This window comes from Schistocerca nitens, chromosome 6 (assembly GCF_023898315.1).
Source record: "Schistocerca nitens isolate TAMUIC-IGC-003100 chromosome 6, iqSchNite1.1, whole genome shotgun sequence".
In the NCBI taxonomy this organism is placed as follows: Eukaryota; Metazoa; Arthropoda; class Insecta; order Orthoptera; family Acrididae; genus Schistocerca; species Schistocerca nitens.
Genome location: NC_064619.1, coordinates 116,126,819 through 116,144,520, shown reverse-complemented (window position 1 = coordinate 116,144,520; position 17,702 = coordinate 116,126,819). Strand labels below are relative to the sequence as shown.

The 17,702-nt window shown below is 48.9% G+C and overlaps 16 non-coding genes across 16 annotated transcripts; all 16 read left to right on the top strand.

The window, feature by feature from the left end:
- The first annotated feature begins 1,742 nt into the window (after positions 1-1,742).
- Positions 1,743-1,814, top strand: Trnat-cgu (transfer RNA threonine (anticodon CGU)). The gene has a single exon. It is a non-coding gene; the product is annotated as a tRNA-Thr (tRNA).
- Positions 1,815-2,147: 333 nt separating this feature from the next.
- Positions 2,148-2,221, top strand: Trnan-guu (transfer RNA asparagine (anticodon GUU)). Its single transcript has one exon. It is a non-coding gene; the product is annotated as a tRNA-Asn (tRNA).
- Positions 2,222-2,911: 690 nt separating this feature from the next.
- Trnat-cgu (transfer RNA threonine (anticodon CGU)) lies at positions 2,912-2,986 on the top strand. Its single transcript has one exon. It is a non-coding gene; the product is annotated as a tRNA-Thr (tRNA).
- Positions 2,987-3,319: 333 nt separating this feature from the next.
- Positions 3,320-3,393, top strand: Trnan-guu (transfer RNA asparagine (anticodon GUU)). Its single transcript has one exon. It is a non-coding gene; the product is annotated as a tRNA-Asn (tRNA).
- A 967-nt stretch (positions 3,394-4,360) lies between these two features.
- Trnat-cgu (transfer RNA threonine (anticodon CGU)) lies at positions 4,361-4,432 on the top strand. Its single transcript has one exon. It is a non-coding gene; the product is annotated as a tRNA-Thr (tRNA).
- A 333-nt stretch (positions 4,433-4,765) lies between these two features.
- On the top strand, positions 4,766-4,839 carry Trnan-guu (transfer RNA asparagine (anticodon GUU)). Its single transcript has one exon. It is a non-coding gene; the product is annotated as a tRNA-Asn (tRNA).
- A 2,917-nt stretch (positions 4,840-7,756) lies between these two features.
- Positions 7,757-7,828, top strand: Trnat-cgu (transfer RNA threonine (anticodon CGU)). The gene has a single exon. It is a non-coding gene; the product is annotated as a tRNA-Thr (tRNA).
- A 333-nt stretch (positions 7,829-8,161) lies between these two features.
- On the top strand, positions 8,162-8,235 carry Trnan-guu (transfer RNA asparagine (anticodon GUU)). Its single transcript has one exon. It is a non-coding gene; the product is annotated as a tRNA-Asn (tRNA).
- A 690-nt stretch (positions 8,236-8,925) lies between these two features.
- Trnat-cgu (transfer RNA threonine (anticodon CGU)) lies at positions 8,926-9,000 on the top strand. Its single transcript has one exon. It is a non-coding gene; the product is annotated as a tRNA-Thr (tRNA).
- A 333-nt stretch (positions 9,001-9,333) lies between these two features.
- Positions 9,334-9,407, top strand: Trnan-guu (transfer RNA asparagine (anticodon GUU)). The gene has a single exon. It is a non-coding gene; the product is annotated as a tRNA-Asn (tRNA).
- A 967-nt stretch (positions 9,408-10,374) lies between these two features.
- Trnat-cgu (transfer RNA threonine (anticodon CGU)) lies at positions 10,375-10,446 on the top strand. The gene has a single exon. It is a non-coding gene; the product is annotated as a tRNA-Thr (tRNA).
- A 333-nt stretch (positions 10,447-10,779) lies between these two features.
- Positions 10,780-10,853, top strand: Trnan-guu (transfer RNA asparagine (anticodon GUU)). Its single transcript has one exon. It is a non-coding gene; the product is annotated as a tRNA-Asn (tRNA).
- A 2,635-nt stretch (positions 10,854-13,488) lies between these two features.
- Trnat-cgu (transfer RNA threonine (anticodon CGU)) lies at positions 13,489-13,560 on the top strand. Its single transcript has one exon. It is a non-coding gene; the product is annotated as a tRNA-Thr (tRNA).
- Positions 13,561-13,893: 333 nt separating this feature from the next.
- On the top strand, positions 13,894-13,967 carry Trnan-guu (transfer RNA asparagine (anticodon GUU)). Its single transcript has one exon. It is a non-coding gene; the product is annotated as a tRNA-Asn (tRNA).
- A 2,051-nt stretch (positions 13,968-16,018) lies between these two features.
- Trnat-cgu (transfer RNA threonine (anticodon CGU)) lies at positions 16,019-16,090 on the top strand. Its single transcript has one exon. It is a non-coding gene; the product is annotated as a tRNA-Thr (tRNA).
- A 333-nt stretch (positions 16,091-16,423) lies between these two features.
- Positions 16,424-16,497, top strand: Trnan-guu (transfer RNA asparagine (anticodon GUU)). Its single transcript has one exon. It is a non-coding gene; the product is annotated as a tRNA-Asn (tRNA).
- Positions 16,498-17,702: the final 1,205 nt, after the last annotated feature.

Genomic DNA, 17,702 nt, shown 5'->3' with positions numbered 1-17,702 from the left:
TGGCCGAGAGACGTGCAGTTTGAGTGATGCCACAGAGCTTTATACACATTCAGCCAAGTGACACTGTAGGTAAAAACATGGCCCTACACAGACGTTTTACTCTTTTCCTATTTATTCGTCATGTGTGACACTGCAGTAGAGCGACGCCCACTACAAAAGACGTATTCTTTACATCCAATTTCAGCGTATACGTCGCGACTGCCATATGACAGGGCCTGTCTCTCGATGTCGATTTGTATTTGGTGTCTCTTAAGTGTCGGTCTGCAGTGGGCCGCTGTTGGCCGAGAGACGTGCAGTTTGAGTGATGCCACAGAGCCTTATACACATTCAGTCAAATGACACTGTAGGTAAAAACATGGCCCTACACAGACGTTCTACTCTTTTCCTATTTATTCGTCATGTGTGACACTGCAGTAGAGCGACGCCCACTACAAAAGACGTATTCTTTACATTCAATTTCAGCGTATACGTCGCGACTGCCATATGACAGGGCCTGTCTCTCGATGTCGATTTGTATTTGGTGTCTCTTAAGTGTCGGTCTGCAGTGGGCCGCTGTTGGCCGAGAGACGTGCAGTTTGAGTGATGCCACAGAGCCTTATACACATTCAGCCAAGTGACACTGTAGGTAAAAACATGGCCCTACACAGACGTTCTACTCTTTTCCTATTTATTCGTCATGTGTGACACTGCAGTAGAGCGACGCCCACTACAAAAGACGTATTCTTTACATTCAATTTCAGCGTATACGTCGCGACTGCCATATGACAGGGCCTGTCTCTCGATGTCGATTTGTATTTGGTGTCTCTTAAGTGTCGGTCTGCAGTGGGCCGCTGTTGGCCGAGAGACGTGCAGTTTGAGTGATGCCACAGAGCCTTATACACATTCAGCCAAGTGACACTGTAGGTAAAAACATGGCCCTACACAGACGTTCTACTCTTTTCCTATTTATTCGTCATGTGTGACACTAGAGTAGAGCGACGCCCACTACAAAAGACGTATTCTTTACATTCAATTTCAGCGTATACGTCGCGACTGCCATATGACAGGGCCTGTCTCTCGATGTCGATTTGTATTTGGTGTCTCTTAAGTGTCAGTCTGCAGTGGGCCGCTGTTGGCCGAGAGACGTGCAGTTTGAGTGATGCCACAGAGCTTTATACACATTCAGCCAAGTGACACTGTAGGTAAAAACATGGCCCTACACAGACGTTCTACTCTTTTCCTATTTATTCGTCATGTGTGACACTGCAGTAGAGCGACGCCCACTACAAAAGACGTATTCTTTACATTCAATTTCAGCGTATACGTCGCGACTGCCATATGACAGGGCCTGTCTCTCGATGTCGATTTGTATTTGGTGTCTCTTAAGTGTCGGTCTGCAGTGGGCCGCTGTTGGCCGAGAGACGTGCAGTCGCTCGCCTTACATGAAGCCCCATGGGCAACGCCAGTGCCACTGTGGGCAACAGCATACTGTAGCCAGAGAGAGGAGCCGAAAGGCGCATTTCGCAGTCGAGCCACGCTATCCCACAAGCTGTGCACTAGGTCAGGATTGTGCAGACCGCAAACTTCTGGTGGCCCGACGCTCGTCGTCGATCGTAAGGGCGAAACAGTCAAGAGATTTGGTAAACGGCAATGTGGACACCCCCAGCAGCAGCTGTGTGCCAAATCCGATATCTGCTCGAGGGCTGCAAGATTCAGTATGATGAAGTGACAATTCGGGGATAGCTCACAAACGCCAAGCTGCCGCCTTCTTAACTCAGTGGTAGAGCACTGGTCTCGTAAACCAGGGGTCGTGAGTTCGAACCTCACAGAAGGCATTCATTTTTTTAACCTTCCTGCAAGGAGCGGAGCTATCTCGACCAGCATCTAACACATGGCAGTACACTGAATGAAAGGGATGTTCTACAACCTATGACAAGTATTCTACTGGCCTCAGAGGTTTTCTGAATGCATAGGCACAACAGTGGTTTGTATGCATTTTGTAGTATAATGTCATGCTTGGCGATGTCATTCGTTTACGAGCCTCGCTACAGTGTGCATGCACGTTATCCATGTGAAGAGGCGCAAGCAGATGCTACCATTCTGCGAGATTCCTGCAGAAGGTATACGAATTGCGTTGATATACAGAGCACAAGTGAGCCAAATTCAAGGCCTCCGTGGCGCAATCGGCTAGCGCGTTCGGCTGTTAACCGAAAGGTTGGTGGTTCGAGCCCACCCGGGGGCGAAATCGTTTTAACCGGCACCGAGGTGAGGACATACGTCAACTTTGTTAGAGATACACAGCTAGCGTGACAATTTGGCTGTGTTTGAGTGATGCCACAGAGCCTTATACACATTCAGCCAAGTGACACTGTAGGTAAAAACATGGCCCTACACAGACGTTCTACTCTTTTCCTATTTATTCGTCATGTGTGACACTGCAGTAGAGCGACGCCCACTACAAAAGACGTATTCTTTACATTCAATTTCAGCGTATACGTCGCGACTGCCATATGACAGGGCCTGTCTCTCGATGTCGATTTGTATTTGGTGTCTCTTAAGTGTCGGTCTGCAGTGGGCCGCTGTTGGCCGAGAGACGTGCAGTCGCTCGCCTTACATGAAGCCCCATGGGCAACGCCAGTGCCACTGTGGGCAACAGCATACTGTAGCCAGAGAGAGGAGCCGAAAGGCGCATTTCGCAGTCGAGCCACGCTATCCCACAAGCTGTGCACTAGGTCAGGATTGTGCAGACCGCAAACTTCTGGTGGCCCGACGCTCGTCGTCGATCGTAAGGGCGAAACAGTCAAGAGATTTGGAAAACGGCAATGTGGACACCCCCAGCAGCAGCTGTGTGCCAAATCCGATATCTGCTCGAGGGCTGCAAGATTCAGTATGATGAAGTGACAATTCGGGGATAGCTCACAAACGCCAAGCTGCCTCCTTCTTAACTCTGTGGTAGAGCACTGGTCTCGTAAACCAGGGGTCGTGAGTTCGAACCTCACAGAAGGCATTCATTTTTTTAACCTTCCTGCAAGGAGCGGAGCTATCTCGACCAGCATCTAACACATGGCAGTACACTGAATGAAAGGGATGTTCTACAACCTATGACAAGTATTCTACTGGCCTCAGAGGTTTTCTGAATGCATAGGCACAACAGTGGTTTGTATGCATTTTGTAGTATAATGTCATGCTTGGCGATGTCATTCGTTTACGAGCCTCGCTACAGTGTGCATGCACGTTATCCATGTGAAGAGGCGCAAGCAGATGCTACCATTCTGCGAGATTCCTGCAGAAGGTATACCAATTGCGTTGATATACAGAGCACAAGTGAGCCAAATTGAAGGCCTCCGTGGCGCAATCGGCTAGCGCGTTCGGCTGTTAACCGAAAGGTTGGTGGTTCGAGCCCACCCGGGGGCGAAATCGTTTTAACCGGCACCGAGGTGAGGACATACGTCAACTTTGTTAGAGATACACAGCTAGCGTGACAATTTGGCTGTGTTTGAGTGATGCCACAGAGCCTTATACACATTCAGCCAAGTGACACTGTAGGTAAAAACATGGCCCTACACAGACGTTCTACTCTTTTCCTATTTATTCGTCATGTGTGACACTGCAGTAGAGCGACGCCCACTACAAAAGACGTATTGTTTACATTCAATTTCAGCGTATACGTCGCGACTGCCATATGACAGGGCCTGTCTCTCGATGTCGATTTGTATTTGGTGTCTCTTAAGTGTCGGTCTGCAGTGGGCCGCTGTTGGCCGAGAGACGTGCAGTTTGAGTGATGCCACAGAGCCTTATACACATTCAGCCAAGTGACACTGTAGGTAAAAACATGGCCCTACACAGACGTTCTACTCTTTTCCTATTTATTCGTCATGTGTGACACTGCAGTAGAGCGACGCCCACTACAAAAGACGTATTCTTTACATTCAATTTCAGCGTATACGTCGCGACTGCCATATGACAGGGCCTGTCTCTCGATGTCGATTTGTATTTGGTGTCTCTTAAGTGTCGGTCTGCAGTGGGCCGCTGTTGGCCGAGAGACGTGCAGTCGCCTTACATGAAGCCCCATGGGCAACGCCAGTGCCACTGTGGGCAACAGCATACTGTAGCCAGAGAGAGGAGCCGAAAGGCGCATTTCGCAGTCGAGCCACGCTATCCCACAAGCTGTGCACTAGGTCACGATTGTGCAGACCGCAAACTTCTGGTGGCCCGACGCTCGTCGTCGATCGTAAGGGCGAAACAGTCAAGAGATTTGGAAAACGGCAATGTGGACACCCCCAGCAGCAGCTGTGTGCCAAATCCGATATCTGGTCGAGGGCTGCAAGATTCAGTATGATGAAGTGACAATTCGGGGATAGCTCACAAACGCCAAGCTGCCGCCTTCTTAACTCAGTGGTAGAGCACTGGTCTCGTAAACCAGGGGTCGTGAGTTCGAACCTCACAGAAGGCATTCATTTTTTTAACCTTCCTGCAAGGAGCGGAGCTATCTCGACCAGCATCTAACACATGGCAGTACACTGAATGAAAGGGATGTTCTACAACCTATGACAAGTATTCTACTGGCCTCAGAGGTTTTCTGAATGCATAGGCACAACAGTGGTTTGTATGCATTTTGTAGTATAATGTCATGCTTGGCGATGTCATTCGTTTACGAGCCTCGCTACAGTGTGCATGCACGTTATCCATGTGAAGAGGCGCAAGCAGATGCTACCATTCTGCGAGATTCCTGCAGAAGGTATACCAATTGCGTTGATATACAGAGCACAAGTGAGCCAAATTGAAGGCCTCCGTGGCGCAATCGGCTAGCGCGTTCGGCTGTTAACCGAAAGGTTGGTGGTTCGAGCCCACCCGGGGGCGAAATCGTTTTAACCGGCACCGAGGTGAGGACATACGTCAACTTTGTTAGAGATACACAGCTAGCGTGACAATTTGGCTGTGTTTGAGTGATGCCACAGAGCCTTATACACATTCAGCCAAGTGACACTGTAGGTAAAAACATGGCCCTACACAGACGTTCTACTCTTTTCCTATTTATTCGTCATGTGTGACACTGCAGTAGAGCGACGCCGACTACAAAAGACGTATTCTTTACATTCAATTTCAGCGTATACGTCGCGACTGCCATATGACAGGGCCTGTCTCTCGATGTCGATTTGTATTTGGTGTCTCTTAAGTGTCGGTCTGCAGTGGGCCGCTGTTGGCCGAGAGACGTGCAGTTTGAGTGATGCCACAGAGCCTTATACACATTCAGCCAAGTGACACTGTAGGTAAAAACATGGCCCTACACAGACGTTCTACTCTTTTCCTATTTATTCGTCATGTGTGACACTGCAGTAGAGCGACGCCCACTACAAAAGACGTATTCTTTACATTCAATTTCAGCGTATACGTCGCGACTGCCATATGACAGGGCCTGTCTCTCGATGTCGATTTGTATTTGGTGTCTCTTAAGTGTCGGTCTGCAGTGGGTCGCTGTTGGCCGAGAGACGTGCAGTTTGAGTGATGCCACAGAGCCTTATACACATTCAGCCAAGTGACACTGTAGGTAAAAACATGGCCCTACACAGACGTTCTACTCTTTTCCTATTTATTCGTCATGTGTGACACTGCAGTAGAGCGACGCCCACTACAAAAGACGTATTCTTTACATTCAATTTCAGCGTATACGTCGCGACTGCCATATGACAGGGCTTGTCTCTCGATGTCGATTTGTATTTGGTGTCTCTTAAGTGTCGGTCTGCAGTGGGCCGCTGTTGGCCGAGAGACGTGCAGTTTGAGTGATGCCACAGAGCCTTATACACATTCAGCCAAGTGACACTGTAGGTAAAAACATGGCCCTACACAGACGTTCTACTCTTTTCCTATTTATTCGTCATGTGTGACACTAGAGTAGAGCGACGCCCACTACAAAAGACGTATTCTTTACATTCAATTTCAGCGTATACGTCGCGACTGCCATATGACAGGGCCTGTCTCTCGATGTCGATTTGTATTTGGTGTCTCTTAAGTGTCAGTCTGCAGTGGGCCGCTGTTGGCCGAGAGACGTGCAGTTTGAGTGATGCCACAGAGCTTTATACACATTCAGCCAAGTGACACTGTAGGTAAAAACATGGCCCTACACAGACGTTTTACTCTTTTCCTATTTATTCGTCATGTGTGACACTGCAGTAGAGCGACGCCCACTACAAAAGACGTATTCTTTACATCCAATTTCAGCGTATACGTCGCGACTGCCATATGACAGGGCCTGTCTCTCGATGTCGATTTGTATTTGGTGTCTCTTAAGTGTCGGTCTGCAGTGGGCCGCTGTTGGCCGAGAGACGTGCAGTTTGAGTGATGCCACAGAGCCTTATACACATTCAGTCAAATGACACTGTAGGTAAAAACATGGCCCTACACAGACGTTCTACTCTTTTCCTATTTATTCGTCATGTGTGACACTGCAGTAGAGCGACGCCCACTACAAAAGACGTATTCTTTACATTCAATTTCAGCGTATACGTCGCGACTGCCATATGACAGGGCCTGTCTCTCGATGTCGATTTGTATTTGGTGTCTCTTAAGTGTCGGTCTGCAGTGGGCCGCTGTTGGCCGAGAGACGTGCAGTTTGAGTGATGCCACAGAGCCTTATACACATTCAGCCAAGTGACACTGTAGGTAAAAACATGGCCCTACACAGACGTTCTACTCTTTTCCTATTTATTCGTCATGTGTGACACTGCAGTAGAGCGACGCCCACTACAAAAGACGTATTCTTTACATTCAATTTCAGCGTATACGTCGCGACTGCCATATGACAGGGCCTGTCTCTCGATGTCGATTTGTATTTGGTGTCTCTTAAGTGTCGGTCTGCAGTGGGCCGCTGTTGGCCGAGAGACGTGCAGTTTGAGTGATGCCACAGAGCCTTATACACATTCAGCCAAGTGACACTGTAGGTAAAAACATGGCCCTACACAGACGTTCTACTCTTTTCCTATTTATTCGTCATGTGTGACACTAGAGTAGAGCGACGCCCACTACAAAAGACGTATTCTTTACATTCAATTTCAGCGTATACGTCGCGACTGCCATATGACAGGGCCTGTCTCTCGATGTCGATTTGTATTTGGTGTCTCTTAAGTGTCAGTCTGCAGTGGGCCGCTGTTGGCCGAGAGACGTGCAGTTTGAGTGATGCCACAGAGCTTTATACACATTCAGCCAAGTGACACTGTAGGTAAAAACATGGCCCTACACAGACGTTCTACTCTTTTCCTATTTATTCGTCATGTGTGACACTGCAGTAGAGCGACGCCCACTACAAAAGACGTATTCTTTACATTCAATTTCAGCGTATACGTCGCGACTGCCATATGACAGGGCCTGTCTCTCGATGTCGATTTGTATTTGGTGTCTCTTAAGTGTCGGTCTGCAGTGGGCCGCTGTTGGCCGAGAGACGTGCAGTCGCTCGCCTTACATGAAGCCCCATGGGCAACGCCAGTGCCACTGTGGGCAACAGCATACTGTAGCCAGAGAGAGGAGCCGAAAGGCGCATTTCGCAGTCGAGCCACGCTATCCCACAAGCTGTGCACTAGGTCAGGATTGTGCAGACCGCAAACTTCTGGTGGCCCGACGCTCGTCGTCGATCGTAAGGGCGAAACAGTCAAGAGATTTGGTAAACGGCAATGTGGACACCCCCAGCAGCAGCTGTGTGCCAAATCCGATATCTGCTCGAGGGCTGCAAGATTCAGTATGATGAAGTGACAATTCGGGGATAGCTCACAAACGCCAAGCTGCCGCCTTCTTAACTCAGTGGTAGAGCACTGGTCTCGTAAACCAGGGGTCGTGAGTTCGAACCTCACAGAAGGCATTCATTTTTTTAACCTTCCTGCAAGGAGCGGAGCTATCTCGACCAGCATCTAACACATGGCAGTACACTGAATGAAAGGGATGTTCTACAACCTATGACAAGTATTCTACTGGCCTCAGAGGTTTTCTGAATGCATAGGCACAACAGTGGTTTGTATGCATTTTGTAGTATAATGTCATGCTTGGCGATGTCATTCGTTTACGAGCCTCGCTACAGTGTGCATGCACGTTATCCATGTGAAGAGGCGCAAGCAGATGCTACCATTCTGCGAGATTCCTGCAGAAGGTATACGAATTGCGTTGATATACAGAGCACAAGTGAGCCAAATTCAAGGCCTCCGTGGCGCAATCGGCTAGCGCGTTCGGCTGTTAACCGAAAGGTTGGTGGTTCGAGCCCACCCGGGGGCGAAATCGTTTTAACCGGCACCGAGGTGAGGACATACGTCAACTTTGTTAGAGATACACAGCTAGCGTGACAATTTGGCTGTGTTTGAGTGATGCCACAGAGCCTTATACACATTCAGCCAAGTGACACTGTAGGTAAAAACATGGCCCTACACAGACGTTCTACTCTTTTCCTATTTATTCGTCATGTGTGACACTGCAGTAGAGCGACGCCCACTACAAAAGACGTATTCTTTACATTCAATTTCAGCGTATACGTCGCGACTGCCATATGACAGGGCCTGTCTCTCGATGTCGATTTGTATTTGGTGTCTCTTAAGTGTCGGTCTGCAGTGGGCCGCTGTTGGCCGAGAGACGTGCAGTCGCTCGCCTTACATGAAGCCCCATGGGCAACGCCAGTGCCACTGTGGGCAACAGCATACTGTAGCCAGAGAGAGGAGCCGAAAGGCGCATTTCGCAGTCGAGCCACGCTATCCCACAAGCTGTGCACTAGGTCAGGATTGTGCAGACCGCAAACTTCTGGTGGCCCGACGCTCGTCGTCGATCGTAAGGGCGAAACAGTCAAGAGATTTGGAAAACGGCAATGTGGACACCCCCAGCAGCAGCTGTGTGCCAAATCCGATATCTGCTCGAGGGCTGCAAGATTCAGTATGATGAAGTGACAATTCGGGGATAGCTCACAAACGCCAAGCTGCCTCCTTCTTAACTCTGTGGTAGAGCACTGGTCTCGTAAACCAGGGGTCGTGAGTTCGAACCTCACAGAAGGCATTCATTTTTTTAACCTTCCTGCAAGGAGCGGAGCTATCTCGACCAGCATCTAACACATGGCAGTACACTGAATGAAAGGGATGTTCTACAACCTATGACAAGTATTCTACTGGCCTCAGAGGTTTTCTGAATGCATAGGCACAACAGTGGTTTGTATGCATTTTGTAGTATAATGTCATGCTTGGCGATGTCATTCGTTTACGAGCCTCGCTACAGTGTGCATGCACGTTATCCATGTGAAGAGGCGCAAGCAGATGCTACCATTCTGCGAGATTCCTGCAGAAGGTATACCAATTGCGTTGATATACAGAGCACAAGTGAGCCAAATTGAAGGCCTCCGTGGCGCAATCGGCTAGCGCGTTCGGCTGTTAACCGAAAGGTTGGTGGTTCGAGCCCACCCGGGGGCGAAATCGTTTTAACCGGCACCGAGGTGAGGACATACGTCAACTTTGTTAGAGATACACAGCTAGCGTGACAATTTGGCTGTGTTTGAGTGATGCCACAGAGCCTTATACACATTCAGCCAAGTGACACTGTAGGTAAAAACATGGCCCTACACAGACGTTCTACTCTTTTCCTATTTATTCGTCATGTGTGACACTGCAGTAGAGCGACGCCCACTACAAAAGACGTATTGTTTACATTCAATTTCAGCGTATACGTCGCGACTGCCATATGACAGGGCCTGTCTCTCGATGTCGATTTGTATTTGGTGTCTCTTAAGTGTCGGTCTGCAGTGGGCCGCTGTTGGCCGAGAGACGTGCAGTTTGAGTGATGCCACAGAGCCTTATACACATTCAGCCAAGTGACACTGTAGGTAAAAACATGGCCCTACACAGACGTTCTACTCTTTTCCTATTTATTCGTCATGTGTGACACTGCAGTAGAGCGACGCCCACTACAAAAGACGTATTCTTTACATTCAATTTCAGCGTATACGTCGCGACTGCCATATGACAGGGCCTGTCTCTCGATGTCGATTTGTATTTGGTGTCTCTTATGTGTCGGTCTGCAGTGGGCCGCTGTTGGCCGAGAGACGTGCAGTCGCCTTACATGAAGCCCCATGGGCAACGCCAGTGCCACTGTGGGCAACAGCATACTGTAGCCAGAGAGAGGAGCCGAAAGGCGCATTTCGCAGTCGAGCCACGCTATCCCACAAGCTGTGCACTAGGTCACGATTGTGCAGACCGCAAACTTCTGGTGGCCCGACGCTCGTCGTCGATCGTAAGGGCGAAACAGTCAAGAGATTTGGAAAACGGCAATGTGGACACCCCCAGCAGCAGCTGTGTGCCAAATCCGATATCTGGTCGAGGGCTGCAAGATTCAGTATGATGAAGTGACAATTCGGGGATAGCTCACAAACGCCAAGCTGCCGCCTTCTTAACTCAGTGGTAGAGCACTGGTCTCGTAAACCAGGGGTCGTGAGTTCGAACCTCACAGAAGGCATTCATTTTTTTAACCTTCCTGCAAGGAGCGGAGCTATCTCGACCAGCATCTAACACATGGCAGTACACTGAATGAAAGGGATGTTCTACAACCTATGACAAGTATTCTACTGGCCTCAGAGGTTTTCTGAATGCATAGGCACAACAGTGGTTTGTATGCATTTTGTAGTATAATGTCATGCTTGGCGATGTCATTCGTTTACGAGCCTCGCTACAGTGTGCATGCACGTTATCCATGTGAAGAGGCGCAAGCAGATGCTACCATTCTGCGAGATTCCTGCAGAAGGTATACCAATTGCGTTGATATACAGAGCACAAGTGAGCCAAATTCAAGGCCTCCGTGGCGCAATCGGCTAGCGCGTTCGGCTGTTAACCGAAAGGTTGGTGGTTCGAGCCCACCCGGGGGCGAAATCGTTTTAACCGGCACCGAGGTGAGGACATACGTCAACTTTGTTAGAGATACACAGCTAGCGTGACAATTTGGCTGTGTTTGAGTGATGCCACAGAGCCTTATACACATTCAGCCAAGTGACACTGTAGGTAAAAACATGGCCCTACACAGACGTTCTACTCTTTTCCTATTTATTCGTCATGTGTGACACTGCAGTAGAGCGACGCCCACTACAAAAGACGTATTCATTACATTCAATTTCAGCGTATACGTCGCGACTGCCATATGACAGGGCCTGTCTCTCGATGTCGATTTGTATTTGGTGTCTCTTAAGTGTCGGTCTGCAGTGGGCCGCTGTTGGCCGAGAGACGTGCAGTTTGAGTGATGCCACAGAGCCTTATACACATTCAGCCAAGTGACACTGTAGGTAAAAACATGGCCCTACACAGACGTTCTACTCTTTTCCTATTTATTCGTCATGTGTGACACTGCAGTAGAGCGACGCCCACTACAAAAGACGTATTCTTTACATTCAATTTCAGCGTATACGTCGCGACTGCCATATGACAGGGCCTGTCTCTCGATGTCGATTTGTATTTGGTGTCTCTTAAGTGTCGGTCTGCAGTGGGTCGCTGTTGGCCGAGAGACGTGCAGTTTGAGTGATGCCACAGAGCCTTATACACATTCAGCCAAGTGACACTGTAGGTAAAAACATGGCCCTACACAGACGTTCTACTCTTTTCCTATTTATTCGTCATGTGTGACACTGCAGTAGAGCGACGCCCACTACAAAAGACGTATTCTTTACATTCAATTTCAGCGTATACGTCGCGACTGCCATATGACAGGGCCTGTCTCTCGATGTCGATTTGTATTTGGTGTCTCTTAAGTGTCGGTCTGCAGTGGGCCGCTGTTGGCCGAGAGACGTGCAGTTTGAGTGATGCCACAGAGCCTTATACACATTCAGCCAAGTGACACTGTAGGTAAAAACATGGCCCTACACAGACGTTCTACTCTTTTCCTATTTATTCGTCATGTGTGACACTAGAGTAGAGCGACGCCCACTACAAAAGACGTATTCTTTACATTCAATTTCAGCGTATACGTCGCGACTGCCATATGACAGGGCCTGTCTCTCGATGTCGATTTGTATTTGGTGTCTCTTAAGTGTCAGTCTGCAGTGGGCCGCTGTTGGCCGAGAGACGTGCAGTTTGAGTGATGCCACAGAGCTTTATACACATTCAGCCAAGTGACACTGTAGGTAAAAACATGGCCCTACACAGACGTTTTACTCTTTTCCTATTTATTCGTCATGTGTGACACTGCAGTAGAGCGACGCCCACTACAAAAGACGTATTCTTTACATTCAATTTCAGCGTATACGTCGCGACTGCCATATGACAGGGCCTGTCTCTCGATGTCGATTTGTATTTGGTGTCTCTTAAGTGTCGGTCTGCAGTGGGCCGCTGTTGGCCGAGAGACGTGCAGTTTGAGTGATGCCACAGAGCCTTATACACATTCAGTCAAATGACACTGTAGGTAAAAACATGGCCCTACACAGACGTTCTACTCTTTTCCTATTTATTCGTCATGTGTGACACTGCAGTAGAGCGACGCCCACTACAAAAGACGTATTCTTTACATTCAATTTCAGCGTATACGTCGCGACTGCCATATGACAGGGCCTGTCTCTCGATGTCGATTTGTATTTGGTGTCTCTTAAGTGTCGGTCTGCAGTGGGCCGCTGTTGGCCGAGAGACGTGCAGTTTGAGTGATGCCACAGAGCCTTATACACATTCAGCCAAGTGACACTGTAGGTAAAAACATGGCCCTACACAGACGTTCTACTCTTTTCCTATTTATTCGTCATGTGTGACACTGCAGTAGAGCGACGCCCACTACAAAAGACGTATTCTTTACATTCAATTTCAGCGTATACGTCGCGACTGCCATATGACAGGGCCTGTCTCTCGATGTCGATTTGTATTTGGTGTCTCTTAAGTGTCGGTCTGCAGTGGGCCGCTGTTGGCCGAGAGACGTGCAGTTTGAGTGATGCCACAGAGCCTTATACACATTCAGCCAAGTGACACTGTAGGTAAAAACATGGCCCTACACAGACGTTCTACTCTTTTCCTATTTATTCGTCATGTGTGACACTGCAGTAGAGCGACGCCCACTACAAAAGACGTATTCTTTACATTCAATTTCAGCGTATACGTCGCGACTGCCATATGACAGGGCCTGTCTCTCGATGTCGATTTGTATTTGGTGTCTCTTAAGTGTCGGTCTGCAGTGGGCCGCTGTTGGCCGAGAGACGTGCAGTCGCCTTACATGAAGCCCCATGGGCAACGCCAGTGCCACTGTGGGCAACAGCATACTGTAGCCAGAGAGAGGAGCCGAAAGGCGCATTTCGCAGTCGAGCCACGCTATCCCACAAGCTGTGCACTAGGTCAGGATTGTGTAGACCGCAAACTTCTGGTGGCCCGACGCTCGTCGTCGATCGTAAGGGCGAAACAGTCAAGAGATTTGGAAAACGGCAATGTGGACACCCCCAGCAGCAGCTGTGTGCCAAATCCGATATCTGGTCGAGGGCTGCAAGATTCAGTATGATGAAGTGACAATTCGGGTATAGCTCACAAACGCCAAGCTGCCGCCTTCTTAGCTCAGTGGTAGAGCACTGGTCTCGTAAACCAGGGGTCGTGATTTCGAACCTCACAGAAGGCATTCATTTTTTTAACCTTCCTGCAAGGAGCGGATCTATCTCGACCAGCATCTAACACATGGCAGTACACTGAATGAAAGGGATGTTCTACAACCTATGACAAGTATTCTACTGGCCTCAGAGGTTTTCTGAATGCATAGGCACAACAGTGGTTTGTATGCATTTTGTAGTATAATGTCATGCTTGGCGATGTCATTCGTTTACGAGCCTCGCTACAGTGTGCATGCACGTTATCCATGTGAAGAGGCGCAAGCAGATGCTACCATTCTGCGAGATTCCTGCAGAAGGTATACCAATTGCGTTGATATACAGAGCACAAGTGAGCCAAATTCAAGGCCTCCGTGGCGCAATCGGCTAGCGCGTTCGGCTGTTAACCGAAAGGTTGGTGGTTCGAGCCCACCCGGGGGCGAAATCGTTTTAACCGGCACCGAGGTGAGGACATACGTCAACTTTGTTAGAGATACACAGCTAGCGTGACAATTTGGCTGTGTTTGAGTGATGCCACAGAGCCTTATACACATTCAGCCAAGTGACACTGTAGGTAAAAACATGGCCCTACACAGACGTTCTACTCTTTTCCTATTTATTCGTCATGTGTGACACTGCAGTAGAGCGACGCCCACTACAAAAGACGTATTCTTTACATTCAATTTCAGCGTATACGTCGCGACTGCCATATGACAGGGCCTGTCTCTCGATGTCGATTTGTATTTGGTGTCTCTTAAGTGTCGGTCTGCAGTGGGCCGCTGTTGGCCGAGAGACGTGCAGTTTGAGTGATGCCACAGAGCCTTATACACATTCAGCCAAGTGACACTGTAGGTAAAAACATGGCCCTACACAGACGTTCTACTCTTTTCCTATTTATTCGTCATGTGTGACACTGCAGTAGAGCGACGCCCACTACAAAAGACGTATTCTTTACATTCAATTTCAGCGTATACGTCGCGACTGCCATATGACAGGGCCTGTCTCTCGATGTCGATTTGTATTTGGTGTCTCTTAAGTGTCGGTCTGCAGTGGGCCGCTGTTGGCCGAGAGACGTGCAGTTTGAGTGATGCCACAGAGCCTTATACACATTCAGCCAAGTGACACTGTAGGTAAAAACATGGCCCTACACAGACGTTCTACTCTTTTCCTATTTATTCGTCATGTGTGACACTGCAGTAGAGCGACGCCCACTACAAAAGACGTATTCTTTACATTCAATTTCAGCGTATACGTCGCGACTGCCATATGACAGGGCCTGTCTCTCGATGTCGATTTGTATTTGGTGTCTCTTAAGTGTCGGTCTGCAGTGGGCCGCTGTTGGCCGAGAGACGTGCAGTTTGAGTGATGCCACAGAGCCTTATACACATTCAGCCAAGTGACACTGTAGGTATCTTTTCCTATTTATTCGTCATGTGTGACACTAGAGTAGAGCGACGCCCACTACAAAAGACGTATTCTTTACATTCAATTTCAGCGTATACGTCGCGACTGCCATATGACAGGGCCTGTCTCTCGATGTCGATTTGTATTTGGTGTCTCTTAAGTGTCAGTCTGCAGTGGGCCGCTGTTGGCCGAGAGACGTGCAGTTTGAGTGATGCCACAGAGCCTTATACACATTCAGCCAAGTGACACTGTAGGTAAAAACATGGCCCTACACAGACGTTTTACTCTTTTCCTATTTATTCGTCATGTGTGACACTGCAGTAGAGCGACGCCCACTACAAAAGACGTATTCTTTATATTCAATTTCAGCGTATACGTCGCGACTGCCATATGACAGGGCCTGTCTCTCGATGTCGATTTGTATTTGGTGTCTCTTAAGTGTCGGTCTGCAGTGGGCCGCTGTTGGCCGAGAGACGTGCAGTTTGAGTGATGCCACAGAGCCTTATACACATTCAGTCAAATGACACTGTAGGTAAAAACATGGCCCTACACAGACGTTCTACTCTTTTCCTATTTATTCGTCATGTGTGACACTGCAGTAGAGCGACGCCCACTACAAAAGACGTATTCTTTACATTCAATTTCAGCGTATACGTCGCGACTGCCATATGACAGGGCCTGTCTCTCGATGTCGATTTGTATTTGGTGTCTCTTAAGTGTCGGTCTGCAGTGGGCCGCTGTTGGCCGAGAGACGTGCAGTCGCCTTACATGAAGCCCCATGGGCAACGCCAGTGCCACTGTGGGCAACAGCATACTGTAGCCAGAGAGAGGAGCCGAAAGGCGCATTTCGCAGTCGAGCCACGCTATCCCACAAGCTGTGCACTAGGTCAGGATTGTGCAGACCGCAAACTTCTGGTGGCCCGACGCTCGTCGTCGATCGTAAGGGCGAAACAGTCAAGAGATTTGGAAAACGGCAATGTGGACACCCCCAGCAGCAGCTGTGTGCCAAATCCGATATCTGGTCGAGGGCTGCAAGATTCAGTATGATGAAGTGACAATTCGGGTATAGCTCACAAGCGCCAAGCTGCCGCCTTCTTAGCTCAGTGGTAGAGCACTGGTCTCGTAAACCAGGGGTCGGGATTTCGAACCTCAAAGAAGGCATTCATTTTTTTAACCTTCCTGCAAGGAGCGGAGCTATCTCGACCAGCATCTAACACATGGCAGTACACTGAATGAAAGGGATGTTCTACAACCTATGACAAGTATTCTACTGGCCTCAGAGGTTTTCTGAATGCATAGGCACAACAGTGGTTTGTATGCATTTTGTAGTATAATGTCATGCTTGGCGATGTCATTCGTTTACGAGCCTCGCTACAGTGTGCATGCACGTTATCCATGTGAAGAGGCGCAAGCAGATGCTACCATTCTGCGAGATTCCTGCAGAAGGTATACCAATTGCGTTGATATACAGAGCACAAGTGAGCCAAATTCAAGGCCTCCGTGGCGCAATCGGCTAGCGCGTTCGGCTGTTAACCGAAAGGTTGGTGGTTCGAGCCCACCCGGGGGCGAAATCGTTTTAACCGGCGCCTAGGTGAGGACATACGTCAACTTTGTTGTTAGAGATACACAGCTAGCGTGACAATTTGGCTGTGTTTGAGTGATGCCACAGAGCCATATACACATTCAGCCAAGTGACACTGTAGGTAAAAACATGGCCCTACACAGACGTTCTACTCTTTTGCTATTTATTCGTCATGTGTGACACTGCAGTAGAGCGACGCCCACTACAAAAGACGTATTCTTTACATTCAATTTCAGCGTATACGTCGCGACTGCCATATGACAGGGCCTGTCTCTCGATGTCGATTTGTATTTGGTGTCTCTTAAGTGTCGGTCTGCAGTGGGCCGCTGTTGGCCGAGAGACGTGCAGTTTGAGTGATGCCACAGAGCCTTATACACATTCAGCCAAGTGACACTGTAGGTAAAAAAATGGCCCTACACAGACGTTCTACTCTTTTCCTATTTATTCGTCATGTGTGACACTGCAGTAGAGCGACGCCCACTACAAAAGACGTATTCTTTACATTCAATTTCAGCGTATACGTCGCGACTGCCATATGACAGGGCCTGTCTCTCGATGTCGATTTGTATTTGGTGTCTCTTAAGTGTCGGTCTGCAGTGGGCCGCTGTTGGCCGAGAGACGTGCAGTTTGAGTGATGCCACAGAGCCTTATACACATTCAGCCAAGTGACACTGTAGGTAAAAACATGGCCCTACACAGACGTTCTACTCTTTTCCTATTTATTCGTCATGTGTGACACTGCAGTAGAGCGACGCCCACTACAAAAGACGTATTCTTTACATTCAATTTCAGCGTATACGTCGCGACTGCCATATGACAGGGCCTGTCTCTCGATGTCGATTTGTATTTGGTGTCTCTTAAGTGTCGGTCTGCAGTGGGCCGCTGTTGGCCGAGAGACGTGCAGTCGCCTTACATGAAGCCCCATGGGCAACGCCAGTGCCACTGTGGGCAACAGCATACTGTATCCAGAGAGAGGAGCCGAAAGGCGCATTTCGCAGTCGAGCCACGCTATCCCACAAGCTGTGCACTAGGTCAGGATTGTGCAGACCGCAAACTTCTGGTGGCCCGACGCTCGTCGTCGATCGTAAGGGCGAAACAGTCAAGAGATTTGGAAAACGGCAATGTGGACACCCCCAGCAGCAGCTGTGTGCCAAATCCGATATCTGGTCGAGGGCTGCAAGATTCAGTATG